Below are 17910 nucleotides of genomic sequence, written 5' to 3' on the forward strand. Positions count from 1 at the left end.
TGCGCTTGACAAATGACAAATTGCATTTCTTTGAGTTGAGAGAGAAACTTTGAGAATACATCCATCATGAGTCACAGTGTTCAGATAAACATTACCCTAACTGAATTTCACAGCAGTCATGAGATACATGAAAAAGTAAAACTGCAACAGTTGCTGACCATGTGAAAGAGTGTGATGTGGTTGTCACTGGTGTATGTAGCACTACAGTTTGCATCTACAATGGTCAGCCTTCTTTGGGTGGTAGTACCCACAGATAAAAACAGCGAATACACAGGAATTGCAACTCATATACTGTGTCGGCTCCATGGATCCTTCAACACAGGTTGGAAGGTTCTTTGCTTGCTCTGTAAGTGATGCAATGACAGTGCCCCTTCCATGATGCCAGTTCCCTATACCATCCTCTTTTCCATGGTCTACTATTTACCTGTCATGCTGCATTGCAATACTGAAGTGCTTTAAGTCCATAATCATTATGATCTGGTCAGTCCTCCTCTTGGGAGTACATTTCATTAACATTGTTTTACAGATATCCAATCCCCCAATTCTGTCAACATCCAAGGTCAACCGCTGAGCAAGTGACAGCACTATCTGCATCATCAGCTCTGTCCACAGCTTGCATGTGAGGACACCTTGTGTAGCTATGCCAAACCTTAAAGCTGGGCCAAATATTGATCCCGTCTTCTATCTCACTGTTGTACGCCTGTTGTGTTACAATATCATGAAGAAAACCAGGAAGTGTTCAGCTCTGCTCTCTTTGTGAGCAGTGTGGAAGTGATCCCAGATCAGGGCCAGACAATCTCTTAGTTAAGTGATAATAGCCGCCTTTACCTTATTTAATGAGAGCTCATTTGTCAAACTGGGTTGTTACTCTAATGATATGTCTAAGAAGATAAGGATTTGGCTGTTTTTTTTTAGTACATTTTAGGTGCTGCATTCTTCCACTGGAAGTAATTCTTCCACAAAGTAATTTTTTTTTTTAACCGAAATCTGTACTTGTTATGTGTAGGAGCATTGCTTCCAGCTTAGGCTGATAAGGTCTTAGATGGGCACCAGGGATAACAATCAGTCACTCAAAACATTTACTTGTCCAGATGAGTCAATTGAGAACAAACTCTCATTTACAATGACAACCAGGCAAGAGGCCCACGCCACCACAAAACACAATAAATGAGGAGTAACAAAACACATAATCAATCATGAAACGTCAGTCGGCAAGGAGTAGACCCTGCGGCTAAAAGCAACCTCAGATATGAATCGTTCTAATTTGAACTTTTGTTGAAACTTATTCCAGTCATTGGCTGCTGCAAACTGAAATAAGCAACGACCAAAATCTGTTGATACCCTAAGAACAACCAGTTTGATAAAATGACTGGATCATTTTGGTGTAATCACTTTGCAAGATTTTTTTTTTTCCAGATTACTATATAATTATTTCTAATCGAACATGTATATTTCTTTCCTGATCATATTATTGAGAAAGTACAAGCTATTCTGCCCTACAGCCTGTGCTTTTTATTCTTGGGTTTCATTTTTTCAATTTCAGAAAAGAACAAAAGTAAAACTTTTATGTAACTTTGTATGTAAATGCACAGACAGCTGTAAATAATTGAACCTGTTCACATAATTGACACACATTTAAACAAAGGCCTGCATAGTTGAGATGTAAACATACACAGTAATATACCATATTTTTCTGAATTCCAGTGAATATGTAAATGATGTGTCCTATTCTACTAGCATTTTGAAGTTTTCTTCAATATTAATGTTGCTGCTCTAATTAACAATGCCAGTGATGAAAACTGGGCTTAATTGTAATAAGACATCAAAAGGTTATATTTTAGTTTAGTCTAAATAGAAAATGCTGTACTGAGGAAAGGAGAAATTTATTAAGAGCAACATCTAATTACAGAAACATGAAGGCTATTTGGGGCTCTAGGGACTGCATATGAAGTCAAATATCTGATACGATCCTGTTTTCATTTATATGGTGCAACTGAAAGTAATGGTATATTCACTTTTTGCTGATGCAGTGCGATTTAAATAATTTCCCCATGCATTAAAATGTATTGAAGTATATCGCTGAAGATAGAAAGATATTTGGTCTGGATTTCACAGAGGGAAACCCATCTGGTGAATAGAAAATAGAATGCCATTGCAAACAAATCAAAGTCCCCAGTTACTAACTTTTCTCGATTTTAAACGTATAAATATACAGAGACAATAACTATCCATTATTCATATTAAAAAGTCTTGAATGCATAGAAACTGGTGTTGATACTCTCCGCTTGAATTCAATTGGTTGTGAAGGACCTACAAAATCAGATTTAAATAAATGAAATAGGACTCTTTGTGTACTAAGCTCAGGGATCAAACGTCTAACAGTCAACGTGAATCTCTTCATGGTCATTCTAACGTAAAACGCCAAAAAAGGGTCCGTTGTTAATGATTTAAACAGCAGCAATATTTAGACATGCCGCTGTTTAGATCAATTGAATTGAAAAGGGGGGTTCCTGGTTAAAATCCATTATGGTGCAGGTCAAAACTATTTTTTGGAAAACAAGTGTACCACAGACTATCAGGGGCATTCAAATCACCTATCAGTGTTTGTTTTGGTAACTGCAGTCAAAGCACTGTGCTGTATGCTGGAGTCTATTAAAGGTGTTTATGTTCTTATTATGTGTTTCCATTGGCCCCTCAAACAAGCTTGATTGTTCAGATGCTAGAGGTAAGTATTGAAATCAGAATAGAACTGTTACCTCCAGCAATGCTTTACAAACAGAATATATGAATCTGCCATATCAACATGATAACAACCTCAAAGTAAAAAGAAATGTGCACCCTACAGCATACCAAACGCAGTACACAAAGAGGCACAATCTGTATTCTTAACCTGATGCTGCCCCATATTTAAATTGCTGTAAAGAAATACTTGGATTAAAAATGCTCTTTAAATAGTCGTGTACAACACACTTATTTAAGATATTGACACCCACAGCAAACATACAGTATGGAATAAACTTGGAAAAAATGTGGGTCCTGACATAAATGTTAAAACACACAGGTATACTGACATGACCTCCCTGCAATGGCTGAAGGCAAGTGACCTCATTCATTAACATGAGACAGCAGTTATATCTGATGATAAATAAGGAAGACCCAGGAGACTAATGGAGTAGAGCTGTGTGGAAGCCCGGATTTGAATCCAGTTTAGGTGGATTAAGTTAATTCAGGGGTGTCCAAAATGGGTCCTTCCACTCCTGGTCTATGTTCCAACCCTGTTCTGAATTGAACCAATTAAACCTCCATCCAGACCCTGAAGTAATTAATTATATAACTGTACCTGTTAAACCTGGAGTGGAATAGCCCTCCAGGACTGTGATTGGACAACCCTGGTGGTGTCACCCCAGCACTCAGTAGACAGCGGTCTCAAAACCAGGACACAAAACACGACAAAATTCTGCACAGTCTGGCAGAGCAATAAATATCAGAATTCAAACAGCCTTAATAAAAAGACAAACATTGCCATCTGCTGGTCAAATTATGCAGTGTAGTCAGTTAGTAGCACAGTGAAATGAGCCAGACTAGAGCCTGGCCAGTAAAGGATAAAAACACAGATAGTCGCGTTACTCCATTCAGTCTCCAGTGCTCGGCCTAATGACGTGGAAGCCACACAATGAGCTAACATGGAGCGGCTTCATCTTTAGCAAGGAAACCACGGCCAATGATTAATGAGATGATGGTTCCCCTGCATATAATAGCAGGCATGGAACCAGCAACAGCCAAACGGCCCTGAACTTGTTAGAATACAAACACCACAGGAGGTAATACATTACAGAGTTCTTTAAACACAATGTGTGATATTCCTAGCAAAGCTTCATGAGTTAATAGATGTACTGTATTCATACTAATAAACAGCAACAGAGCTGTACAGTTTACTGTATGGGTAGTAATATTATAATACTATTTATTTTAAGTAAAGTAAGTTGAGATTTACTGCAGCAGTCATTCCAAAAAAAGAAAAATGGTTACTCAGTTATATTAATATTACTGCCGAAGAGATTTCTGGTGTTAAAACAAACAAACAAACAGACAAAAAGTGATGGCCTTGGAATGTTCAAAAAAATGTAGTGATTCATTATACCACTCTGCAAATGTTATTCCAGTTATCATTCCTTCCAAAAGGCTGACACCTTGCAGTTTTAAGAATAGGATTTATAACTATGACCTTTAATGCTAAAAACGATATTAAACACTTTGAAGAGTGTGCTTGCTGCGGAATGCAGATGGGCTTCTATTACACCTCTTACGAGCTTGTCGTGTCATCTGCCTGTTACACCCTGAAGGTGAGGAGACTTCCCTGACCATTATAAACATAGGAAAGGGTGTGAATGGTACTTTGACAACAATATTAATGTATATTGTAGATCACAACAGAACTCAGAGCCAAATAACTGTAGCTCAATTTGAATTATATCACTGGAGGTCACATTAGCAGAGACACTTCCAGATTACTATGTATTGTAATAAATAGGAAGGATTGGTTAGCTGTCCAGCTCAAAGGGTTTTGCTGTACTGTAGATTTGTATTACAGGGAAAACAGTTACTGCAGTGTACTGTACATGGCAGAAACATATATTTATGACTTTGGAAATCAACCTTTATATGCCAAATAAAAATCGAATTGGCTAATTATCCAACATGAGGATGTAAAATGGTGGAGTCTGGGTGCAGACTGTTGATCACACACACACGGAATACATGTAGATAAATCCAGTGCAGCACATCAGCAGTACAGTAGAGTTTTTGATAAGAAACAGCACAAATTATGAGCCCTGGATATTTACACCTGCAGTCGTTCAAATGGTCCAGGGTGAAGTTTTAGTATGCACTGAATTATAATACAGTATAACATTAAACTGCAAGATATTGAATTTATTAATTACACATTGCATTAGCATGCAATGCAGTTATCTGTTCACATCAGTGCTGGGACTGTGTGGTGGCCACTGCATCCCAATGAGCTAAAACGGAATGATTTCTTTTTGCCGAGTCTGTGATGATAGTAAATAAGAATCTATGAAACAACTTTCTGCTGTATTGTAGTTAGACGAGGTTGAAGATTGTTATTACATTTCCAGCCTCTCTCATTTCACAGAGTAATATAGTCAAGTCATTATGGTAGACCAATCAGAAGTTGTCTTTGGGGTTGCTTGACATTGCTTACAAATGATTTTTTTGCAATTGCAGCCTGTAATACACATGCTCCTGTTGGAAGGGCATTCACTGTGTACACATCTTTCAGACTGAGATTTTACTGGATACTAGCTGATATTCTGCATGGTCAATTCATTATATCTGCTTAACATTACGGTAAAACTGTACAAAGGTAAATTTTACTTTAGATCTCTGAGCGCTCTGATCACAAGAGAATCACAAGAGTAAGCTTATACACTTCCTGTAAGTGGGAACTGGAAACTACAAATTATCCGTAAGATAAGGATTCTAAGCACATTATTTATAGCTGTTTATAAGAATATTTATATAGCACCTTTCATAGTGGACCACCATCACAAAGTGCTTTACAGAGGTAGGCTGTGAACTGTGCATTTTTTGCAGTCACTTACAATATCACAGTATATTACATTCGCTATTCTCACAGCATGAACTGTTGCAGGGGGAACTCCCTTGGGAGGGAGAGGGTTGTCTGGTCCCGAGGGATATTTGCACAAGTACAGATTGGGAGAGGAAAAGGGAAGAGTTTCCAGGTCAGCCTATCCTTGCACTCATGGGACTTTGTGGGGGGTGTGGAGAGGGTTTGAGCAGCTTTGGAAGATATTCTGACAAATTCTATTCTTTGCATTAGGAGACCTTCAAAACCTTTTTTATTCATGGTACAGTAAAGATTTTGGATGAAAGCATGGATTTGTAAAGGAGTTTTAATTTAACATGCTGTGTTGTGTAGTGTATGGCTGTTAGAGGTATCTCTGAAGGTGATAGACAATGGGATATGAGCTCAGATATACGCATATTTTTGTACAGTCATTAGGAAAGAAAAGAAGCCAGCTCTGCTATAATATTATAATACAATATGTATAAATATTCATTTATACATTTATGAAATGGTATGTTTTACTTTAACTATCTGTCAATATCGTTATCTGCAGTTATTGGTTTTTAGTTGACCCATAGGTAACCATTCACTCATCACCATATGCATCCTGTGTTTGTTGTGTAATTAAGCTGCACTTTTGTGAACTATTAACAGAGGGCTGGCCTGATAAAGAGGTGTGGATTGATCACACTGGTGTGAAGTTTGTTACCTTTTATAGATTCTTTGTCATCAGTGTAGCAACAGACTATGATTTATTGCAATCTGTTAAACAGGTTCCTATAATGAAACTCCCGGCACTTATTCACTGAATTCTGTCATTACTGTTTACATCTTATTGATGCAGATATGATTTGTATATAAACCATTGCAACACAAAAGTGACTGTGTTTTAACATAAAAACTGCATAGTTTATGAGAACATTATTGCTAGGTTTACTAGACCTAGGATTAGCACTAATCTCAGACAATTTAATTTTACTTAAGGTAAAGTGGTCTGAGATTAGTATTGGGTCTGTGAAACTAGTCATACAAATGAAGTTAGAAATTCACTTTAAATAAAGCACTTTTATAGGTCCTTTATTATATATATAGTAAAGCAAGATAAATCAGAAATCTTGTCCATTGACAAGATTTCTGATTTATCTTGCTTTACTACTAGGGTGTTAATTGTTTGTTTAATAATTGGACCTTGAAATGGTAATTACAAAAAAAACCAACATAAAAACAGCTTCTGGTGTTTTAGTGCTAAAGAGACAGCAGCATGGAAATTATCACAAGAGTAAGCTTATATACTTCCTGTAAATGGGAACTGGAAACTACAAATTATCCGTAAGATAAGGATTCTAAGCACATTATTTATAGCTGTTTATAAGAATATTAAAGGTCAAATGCAATCTGCCAATTTGACGAGTGTTAAGAGTTTAGAGTTAAGAGTCTAACAATACTTTAAACACTACAGCTTAACAGAATGTAATAGTGCCATACATGTAGACTTGCTGATGGATGAACTAACATGGTTTTATAAATATGTGTGTCTCTATTTTGTGAACCCACTAAATACTATAATTACAGGATGTAGAATCGGATTGTATCTTAAGGCACCTGCTTTCATTTCTATTTGTGTTGGTTGGTCCATGTCTGATATAACAGGGTCATTTTAGTTTAAAGATCTGTGGTATTACGGATAGTGATGATTAACTAGGACTAACAGTTTATTACTTCTGAATTTTAATAAATTACTAAAGGGAATCTTAATGTCATGTCATGTAGTCTTTCCGGTGTGTCTTATAAAGCCTTAGTTAAAACATTGCATTATTAAATGGATTATTTAATATAGCACATTCATAGAAGCATACTAAAACTATTGAACGTGTTATGCATTGATGGTCATTATGGTTAAGTCATGCCTGGCAGCATGACTAGAAAGATCTACTTTTGAAATGGTAATCGTTGCCATTATTTTTAATCAGGAATCTTTAACGTGTGTAATGAATTGGCATCTCAACCCATTGAATTGAATGGGAAGGCAAAGGCTGGACTCAAACAGCAAAACACATGGGAGAGGACCAACAACTTACCATCCAATGTAAGAGCGAGCTCTGGGGTTCGAGAGGTAACTATTATTAACTGATCAGCCGCTAGGATGAGATTCATTACACATGCTTTAATGCTTGTTTAGCTAGCTAGATACAGAGGAGGATATGGTTATGCAATAAACAGAAGCAAATACTGCCCTTTTTTTCTCTAAACACAAGGCATTTCATTTATTTTACATACAATAGTGGCTTTTAGCCAAGGTGTGATTTTAGGAACCACAGCTTGTTTAAAAAAAGGTATTTTCTTGAATGTTGTATACAATATCTATTACGTTTCCTTTTCGCTAAGAGGGCTGATATCATGAAATGTGCTCTCCCCCTCCAATTAACTTGGAGACAGTGATGAGGGGGCAGCCCTTTCCTTTCTGGAGTTGGGAGTCAAGCTCCAAACACTTCCGTGCATTGATGTGGAGCTCTTCTTGTGTTTAGTAGGGAGCCTTGATAGATGATCCTTTCCCCCTCCACTTAGTTTTTCATCTCGGCTGTCCTATATTTGATTCTGTTCCAGCCACTTACTTGTAACGCACAGACAGTGATGGGAAATGAATGAGAGACATTCTGGCTGTATGGCTGAAAAAGATTCTCTAAGGAGGTTATGAAATTGAAAGTAGAGGGGGAGGGGTTATAGAACTCTCTACAGTTCATCTTATGTCCCTGGCCTTTAGTAACCGTCTAGGCTAAAGGAAAATTCTCTTTCTGTTTTAAACACATTGAAAAGATAGCACTTTAGACCAAACAGAATGAACCAGGTGTAATATGCCTTACATTGACCATTTCACTGCCCATAATACAGATCACTGTCTGTATATAAATGAAGTTTTTTGTGTTCCCATGAAGAATAGTGATTAAAGGATAGTACCTATTATGTGGTGTCTTTGTATCTCAAAGAACACACATCTCATTCCTTAAATTGCCAAGTGGCGACGCACAGTCAGTCTTTGATCATAAATGTAAATGCAGATTTTTAAATAATGATCAATACCTTTGTTGGTTGAGCTAGGCCAAGTCAAAAAGGCTTTCATTTTTACAATGTGCTTTTGACATGGTCTGAAATTTATTGTTTTAGCCTTATTTACTATGATAACTTCAAAAGTTGTCAGGATAGAAGTTGAATTAACTAAATGAATCTCCCAGGTATTGCTTTGTCACACCAATGTGCAAAATAACCCATTAATGCCGGCATTTTTTTTTATAATTACACTGAGTGAAAACACACACACACACACACACACACACACACACACACACACACACAAACAGCTGCTGGCCATGCAATGTCTTCCACTAATGTTAAAATGTTCTATTGTGAAAGGGCAGCCAGGAAGTTAAACTGGTAGTAATCACACAAACAGATAAAGAAATACATTTTAAATGCCAAAGCACACTTAATCACAAGGAAAAAAAAAGTTTAAAACAATAAAGCAAAGACTCCCCCACTTATTCCGGGTTTTAAAAAACATATTTTTTGGTTAGATTTAACAGCAACTAACTTTGGGCTCCTGTAGAGCCTCCATCCTCCACTCCTCCCTGTAGCAAAGCCTGATTGCAGCCTTTACTCGTGTACACCTGGTTTCCAGGTGCATTAGTTTAGTGAACTAATTGGCCAACTGACTTTTTAATTAACTCAGGGAGCTTATCCAGCTGTGAAGTCAAGAAATCCTTAACAGAAATGGGCACAGAAAACCCAAGAGAATATAAAATATACATTATTTACAGTGCCATGGTTAGGGTTGGCTTGAAAATAGAGACAGGGTTCTCAGTAATATTTATATATCTTTTAAGGTTAATGTCAATAAGATGTTTAACAATGTGATTACAACTATGTATGCTAATATGTGTTAAACCGCACCATGAATCATCTTGGTATAAATGCTTCTTGCATTTGGTATTGTTCAGGCAGATAAATATATTTTACTTTAGTTGAAAAACTCTTGTATTTTTCAAAATATTTTTCAAAAACAGCAGATGGCAGTAAAATGACCATGAAATAATTAAAAAGAAGTTACCCAACACTTGCACAACATGCCTTGAGCCTTTACAGTACATCAGTACCTAACTAAATATTTTCCATTCCTATAGTTTTCCTAGGTTGCACAAGGCTTTGGTCTGCTTTAGAAAACCACATTGTTTGCATGGCACCATTTATTGTGTAAAAATGTAAAAATAATTGTGTATGTTCGGAGAAAAGTCAGCAGTATACATAAAAAAAATAAATAAAAAAAACCAGCTTTGCAACAAATTTCAAGAAAGTTAAACAGTGGATTGAAGTACCACCATCCTTTAACTTTATATAATCCTGCTGTTTTTAATTTTTTTTTTTTACTAGGGGGACTTTATTGACCTCTTAATAAGAACACAAAAGACAATACAAATAGAGTGGACTGAGGTCCCTGGGAAATGCAGCTGTATTCCTTTTAGAGCGCTGGTATTGAGATCAACACTCACGGCTTGCTGGAACTGTTGTCCTATCTGTTATGCCATCTTTGGAGTGTATTTTACATTGTTTTGCTAAGAAACCATGGTTGTGATGTTAAGCAGTGTACAATTTGATGAAATATTAATGACATCACTGACAACAGCAGTCTAGACATTACAAAACTTTAAAACCACATTAATTAATACAATGCCCATTCATTACCATACTGCAGTTTCAAGACGTACCTTCCATCTTGATTACATTTTTTTTCCAAAAGTAAGTTATGGCAAATATAAAAAAAATAATAATAATCCAGGTCAAGGAAACTATTGAAACTAGCAGGACAAAATCTAATGTATCATATTTGACAGTTTACTTAATAATTTATGATATGAATACATTTATTTTTAAGATTTTTTTGTTCTGGTTGTCATAGGGGAAAATAGCTGTTATTTCAGAGTGTTATCACCTGAGCTGCTGTTACAACAACGTAAAGAAGTCATAAAAAAAATATTGCTTTTTTTCTGAATGTTTATTCACAAGGCAAGTAATGTCTTGCTTTAAATGAAGGCCTCTTTGTAACAACCATAATTAGTGTGATTTTAAAGGAACTGCTACATTGTTTTTCCTGGAAGGGATTTTGATGGAAAAAATGTTTGCATAATTTTTTAACGTACCTGTAATCACATTTTAATTTTTTGCATTGTATAATAAGAGAAACGGTACACTAGCACACTGTGGAAAATGTTTTGTGGCGCTACAGTACACATTTCAACAAAAGTATGAAAAGTGGTCAACGTCAGAAATACCTTCTCCGGTCGGTGTAAGGCTCTTACGACTTTATACCACTGTAAACTATTCAAAGGTCCTGCATGTCATTTCCAAATATAACAAAGGGTCCCCAAAATAAATGAGAAAATTCATATAAAACGGTATTAACCTGCTGGAAAAAAAAAACAAAATAAAAAAAAAACAATCTAAAGCATGATTAGCACAGGACTAATAATCTGCTGTCCTCAGAGCTGGTCAAAAGCAGAGGATGTCTAGTAAATTCAAAATGAAATGTGATGTTCTGGCCAGAGAAGGTGCTTTTGTGCATGATTTGTAAAACAATGGCTGGTATTGCTTTGAGGTGAATACCCTTGACATGCTGTATCAATTCTAATATAACACTGACATGGCTGATTTGCACCGGAGTGGAAAGACACAGGGAGCCTTAGTCTGAAATTGTACAGAAGGTCCCGATGTCCTGTAAAAAATCGGAGGAGCTCTGAGAAAAAAAATAAATGGTCTGTTCGCACGGGACTAAATTTCACAGATGTTGGTAAAAATTCCGAATCCACCTGTGGTGATCTTTAGTCCCACGCGAATCAGGCTTAACAGTGGTGATTACTTGTGTACGGCACAAGCCATGCATGTATTGGGGCTAATCAGTAGTTTCTTATAGTTTTATATAACAATGGGCAGAACTCAAGGTCCTGAGCATCTCTTTTAACTTTAACCTGTTCTTGTTCATAGGGACAGGTTCACTTTCAGTTCATGAGTAATGGTGTAGCAGGCAGGTGGGAAAGACTGGAATTTGCCCAAAAGGATAAAGGATCAGCGTTGCTGGTGTGCATGTCAGGTTTAAGTTCTCCTGGCCATCCTTTTCCTGTTTATAACTTTGTGTATAGTGTAGTGAAATGATTGGTATCTAACCGCTGGAGGGGTCGCGAGGAATTTCATTTTTACTGCAACCTGGGTGGGATGATTTATTGGACTCATTTCTTTTTTAGCTAGATACCACTTGAACAACAGCAGCATTTGACATACAATGCACAACGAGGCTGTTGAATTCACATGCTTAGCATTCCTAAAAGATCACAGCAGAACATGTAAAAGTTTAGATGACATTTTTATAAGCTGCACGGCTTCTTTTGTGTTGTTGTATAACAATCTATTTTACCTGGCAAAGAAGGTGGCAATCCATCCAAGACAAAGTCATAAAACCAGCACACCGTCCAGCACAGAAGAGCAAAGTTACTGAAAATCCATTGATCCATTTCTATATGAACTTTGGAGATTGCAAAAGCCAGTGATGATTGAGACCTACAGTAAGCCTCTGATTGAATCCTAAATCACTGGTAAGCTGCCCCAGAGGGATTGTTGACAGTGTGAGCGAAAGATCAGGAAGGGCCGTAGGGAATGTGGTGTGTCCCTGCATGATCACTGGTTTGGTTCACTAGCCAATGATCCACCTACAAAGCCATTTTTATTAGTAGTAGAGCCTTTAGTTGCAAGTTGTGGAAGCGGATGCACAATTCACAGTACTGTTTGATCATTTCAAATCCATCGCTGCCACTGTTGGTAATGTCTGCAAAAGGTTCCTCTAGGGTTACTTCAGTGTAATAAACTACATTATTATGGTATCCAAAAGGTTTTTATTAAATAAAAAAAGTGCAATAATCCGGCCAATACATTTCCAAGAAGACTGTAGAATCCAGTGCTGTTTTATTTATTTGATCCCAAACAGCAGGTCAGTGATTTAACTCATTTTGAATGTCCAATGACGTATAATGTTTAGTGTCCAATACTTTATAGCGCTAATTCCTGTAAATGCCCACCGAATGTCAAGCATTCCCCAATTATTCCCCTTTAAGCAATCTTTTACATGAATGGAAAATTAATTGGATGGAAGTTCCAGCTAAAAGACAATTGATGTATTAGAATTTAAAAGTAATTGTTGTTTTTGGCATGAATCTTATTCAACATGTCACATATTACAGCGTTGTAAACTTGTTGCCATGCTTTACAAAGCTTTTTTAAAAGTTGTTTTTAACAGCAGTGATCTGTGTTTTTCTAGCACATTTACATTGGTCTTGCAGATTTAGGGAATGTTTTTGTTTATGAGCAATTGATTGAAAACTTCCTTTGAGTGTATACAAAACTGAACCTTTATGTGTGCTGTTCTGTGGCATTGTAACCCCTGTGATAGTTTAGTTTCTCTGTAAATGAGGAACTGGCATTTCCAAAGAATCCTGACAAAAACTTGTTTTTGATTTTTACAGTGAGCCCCAGCTTCCAAGTCCCTACAGGTTCACAAGTGATAAGATCTGAGGCTTCTCAATACTTTCACACTGGGTCTAGCCAGCTGAGGTGATACCTGAACTCATCTGAACTTGTTAGTTCACAAGGTCAGCCTAAACTCCACAGCACCCATTGTTTTCTGAAATACTGATGTGTGGCTGAATTTAATTAAAACTAAAATGTGCTGCTGTTAAATTTTAACAAAGGTTCTGTCATAGTAAGGTCACCACGGTCTGCTTGTGATCAAAAAACAGATCTTAAACTTCCTGCTACAATTCGCTTCCTTATATGTCAGGCTGTTTGAACTATGAATTCTACAGAAGTATATTCAAACACTTTTTTCAGGGATTTATCCCATGCCTTTTGTGGCGTAAGAAGCATAACTATTAAGATGACACCTACAAATGATCTGTCATCACATTATTTTTATTTATGCCATATTTATTCTCAGGGCTTCATGATTGTTTTGATATATTAACAGTATATATATATATATATATATATATATATATATATATATATATATATATATATATATATTTTTTAATTTTTTTATTTTAGTGTACCCAATTGTTTTACCCCAATTTTATCCCCAATTCCAAATGTCCTCGGATCCCACAACTGAGCCAGCTTCCTCTTTTACATAGAGGAACTGGATGTGAATGTCAGCAAGCTACTGACCTCTGGAGAACAAAGACCAGCCCTGCAAGAGTTGCTTTTGAGCTCACTGGGCGCCTGGCCAGCAGGGTTCACTGTAACGCGATGATGCGGTTTTGCCTCCCACCCACAGAAGCGCCAGAGCCAATGCGACACTCCCTTCCGAAGCCAATATTTATTTTTAATAACAAACACTTTAGTTGCCAGTACAGTAGGCGGGAGTGTGTTAAGATGGTGGTGGTTTTTTTTTTTACATGCTTTCAATGAGCCGGATGAACTAAGTGCAACAATTATTTATTTTGTATTTGTTTCCAAAGGTTTGCTGAAAAGGACATGAAATGAATGTGTTAATGCTCTAATGTGGTTTAGTTAGATGTAAGACTAAATAGATATAAGAATGTATTTAGTATAATAGCAATGACATTGGGTCCTATTTTCCACTGTGCTGTAATGACAAGGCAAGGCCAGGTCATTATGACATGTAGCTTGGTGAAGGCAATATTGAACTCCACGTTAATTCATTTCACAATGAAGGCTCCTGACAAAACGTGTTGCCTCTCCAACTGATGCAACGAATGTTCATGGATAGACTGCTCTGTTAGTGAAATCCATATTAACTGTTTGACTCCAGAAGACAGTGGGGGAAACTGAATTCCCCTGATCTAATTACTACCATTGTTTAGATGATTTAAAATAAGGCCTTTTGTAGACTACTATTAAAAAAAAAAAATCTTTTTTTGAATTCCAATTACAAAAACGCTAAGGTTCTGCACAGATAATTAATTGTACAACATGATACGTGAAAAGTCTGTGCATCTAGTGGTATGTAATTCAATTATATTTTTAATGATATTTTACAGGTTTGTTTTCCTTAAATCATAGAGCATCAGAACCAAATAAAAACAACTATATTTTCTTAATACATAAATGTATAAAAGTCATGGGCTCGTTAGTACAACACAACAGGGCATATTTTCTTTAGACAGGCTAAGGGTATTTTACCTTTTGTACCGTATCACATTACCATTTGATTTTGAGTTGTAAATGTGTTACGTTTGGGTGAAAATATACATATAAAATCAACATCAGTGAAACAGTGAACTTGTTTTCCACACTTGAACCAAATATACTTTGCTCTTGAGTGTACATTAAAGTGACAGTTAATGTACTTTCAAACGTTCTTGCCACTGTGTAAGCTGTAAGAAATGTGCCCTCTGAGGCATACAGTGCCTTGCAATCCACACTTTAAAGTACCTCTTCCAGGACCGGGTCTATTTATAATAATCTCTAGAAAATAATATATACTGCATTATCAGTAAATGCTTAATTGTAGAATAATGTAGAAAACATTTTATATTTTATATTCACCTTTTTTTTATATTTTATATTCACCTTTTTTTATATTTTATGTCCACCTCTTTTTTCACAGTGAATTATCAAGCAAAAAATATATTCATAAATGTAAAAATAACAGCAGACCCATGAAATGTCCCCTTCTTGTGCAGAGCGATGTTTAGCAGAAATATTTCCAATATTTGATGCAGCTGGTGTCTTTTTCGTTGAAGACATTTTGAAGAAATCGCGCAGCTCTATGCAGTGTGTTCAGTCATTGTTCAGTCAGACTAAACCTTCTGCCAGATTGTATTTATTTTAAGTGATAATAAATATGTACATTTGCACTAAGAAATGGGAATTCCGGCAATGGGTACATTTAATAGAAACATTTAAATAGAAAAAATAGTCAGAATCATCCGTCACAAGGACACTTGTGTAGTATAGTCCAATTGCTATTGCTAATACAGCAGCTGATATTCCTCATCATTGCTGTTCAAATTGAATCCAAATAAATGTTAATTGTATAAATTTCCATCAACTTTCCTCCATCCGAAAACATTAAAATAAATGATTATAACTTTGAAAATGGAAAAGGTAAATGGATGAGGCAATCCTCATTTAAAATCTGGATCCATATACTGTATGTTGAAGCCTATATTTACATACTCCGTCACACTCGACATGGTGAACACAGAAAAAGCCTTGAATTCTCACAATATTTATTTTTCAAACTTTTAGCATAGACTCCTTGATCACTATGGACCGTTATGCAGATTTTTAATCTATATATTAATGATGTCCGAATATGAGGAGCCAAGAAGAAATAACAGTTAATATTCAGGGGTCATTAACTAACACAGAAAACAATCGTCCCAGTATACTGGCAGTCAAGAGCACCATTGACCCATAATCATTACTTTTATAATAGAAGTTCCTAGAGTGCAAAATCACATCCTGCTTCTGGTACGGGATTCCCAGTCATTTCAATAGAGATGGGAGTCAATTATGTTTACCTATTTAAAATTGGATTTCATTAACAACCATTTCTCTCTGATCTCCACTGCACCTTAGGGCAAGGTGTTAAGGAACCTCTGTAGCCAAGAAATTATAGTTGGAAAATAGAAATTATAATTATAGTATTTGAAGATGGACAAAATAGGTTGACTTTAATTTTGGACTGGCTGACACACATAAAGTAATGGTAGTTGGATATATATGGACATCTTCAGAGTGCTTGTAGTATTTTCTGGGAAGTTTTCACTTACCCATTCTTAAATTAACGTTATTAAAAAGGTTGAAATTTACTTTAAACGATGTTTTGTTCCAAATTATATTGTTTGATTTGTTTCTGTGATGCGGTTACAAACATTCTAAGGGCATAAACTAGGGAATACCTCCCTCAACAGCCAACCACAGTGCAGGGAATCTTATATATAGGCATAAAGTACCATTTAGGAACTTTTACTAAAAATAAAAAAACAGAGATTTTATGAGCCCACCACATGTTGTCATCACCAGCATATCTATCCATCCATCAATCTTCTTGCAAACTGTCTATCAACACAGGTTCAATTGCCATTGATCTTGTGAAAGGTTCGTCTGGTTTGCTTCAAACACACATACCTTGAACACATAACAAACAATATATGTTTCTAACATTTCTGTACGCCCTGATGCCTTTTAAACATATTAGACTCTAATGTAACAGTTTCAAAATATAGCAAACCCAAAGTAATGATTCATTTATATCAAAGGGCCAATTTATGTTGGGTTCTTTTTTCGTTTGATTGTTTGTTTTTTTTGCTTTAATAATTCTAAAACCTAGTACATACATATATCTTCAAACTGAAAAAAATGAAAAGAAAAAAGGATCTTTAAACTTTAACCTTTATAACAAGGTCAACATAACATCAGCTCTGTGTAATAGCTTAACTATTTTAGGTTATTTCTGATCTTTTTTTTTTAAATAAGCACGATTTACCAACAATAGGAAAACAATACTTTTTAGCCAAAGCCACTGCAGGTGAAGGTTGCTAGATGGTTATACTGTTTAATTTGTTTTTCTGGCTGATGAAAATATATATTGGCGTTTAAAAAAAACAACCTTTCAGTTACTATAAATAATAAATAATAATACTAAGCACTGCTGCATCGCTAGTCTAAACCATGTGACCCCTCACACTCTTTGGATTTCTTGTATTTTAGATTTTTTTAAACGTAAACATTTTTCAGGACTGCTACAGAATACCGAAAAACAACAGAGCAAATAATATACAGTAGAAAATGCGATCCATGGTGCGATGTGAAGTGGTTAATGATTTTTTTATTACATGGAGTCTCAGTAAAACAAAGCCGGAAGGCTTTTAGCACTTTTCTTTGGTATTAAAGGGAATCTACACTGGTGTTTTGATAGGGAGTGCATGTATATCCTTGTATACCTGTAGATTGTTACTGGCAACTTCCAAACATCAAATAAGACACACAGTAATGCTAGATCAGACAGTTCGTATAATTTCACATAATTGATGAAATCCTATTATTTCATTTTAGGTAATTAAGTTGAAAGGTAGAATATTAAACCTCCTGCCAGTTAATTAAATACAAAGCTTGATGGCATACTTCAAGGTTCTTTATTTCTTAGATTCATCACTGTCTTTAGCTTTAGCAGAAAAGATTGATTTGGAACTAACCTGGTAACTGGATATAATTGAAATATATATTGTGACTTT

The sequence above is a fragment of the Acipenser ruthenus genome, chromosome 25 (assembly GCF_902713425.1).
Source record: "Acipenser ruthenus chromosome 25, fAciRut3.2 maternal haplotype, whole genome shotgun sequence".
In the NCBI taxonomy this organism is placed as follows: domain Eukaryota; kingdom Metazoa; phylum Chordata; class Actinopteri; order Acipenseriformes; family Acipenseridae; genus Acipenser; species Acipenser ruthenus.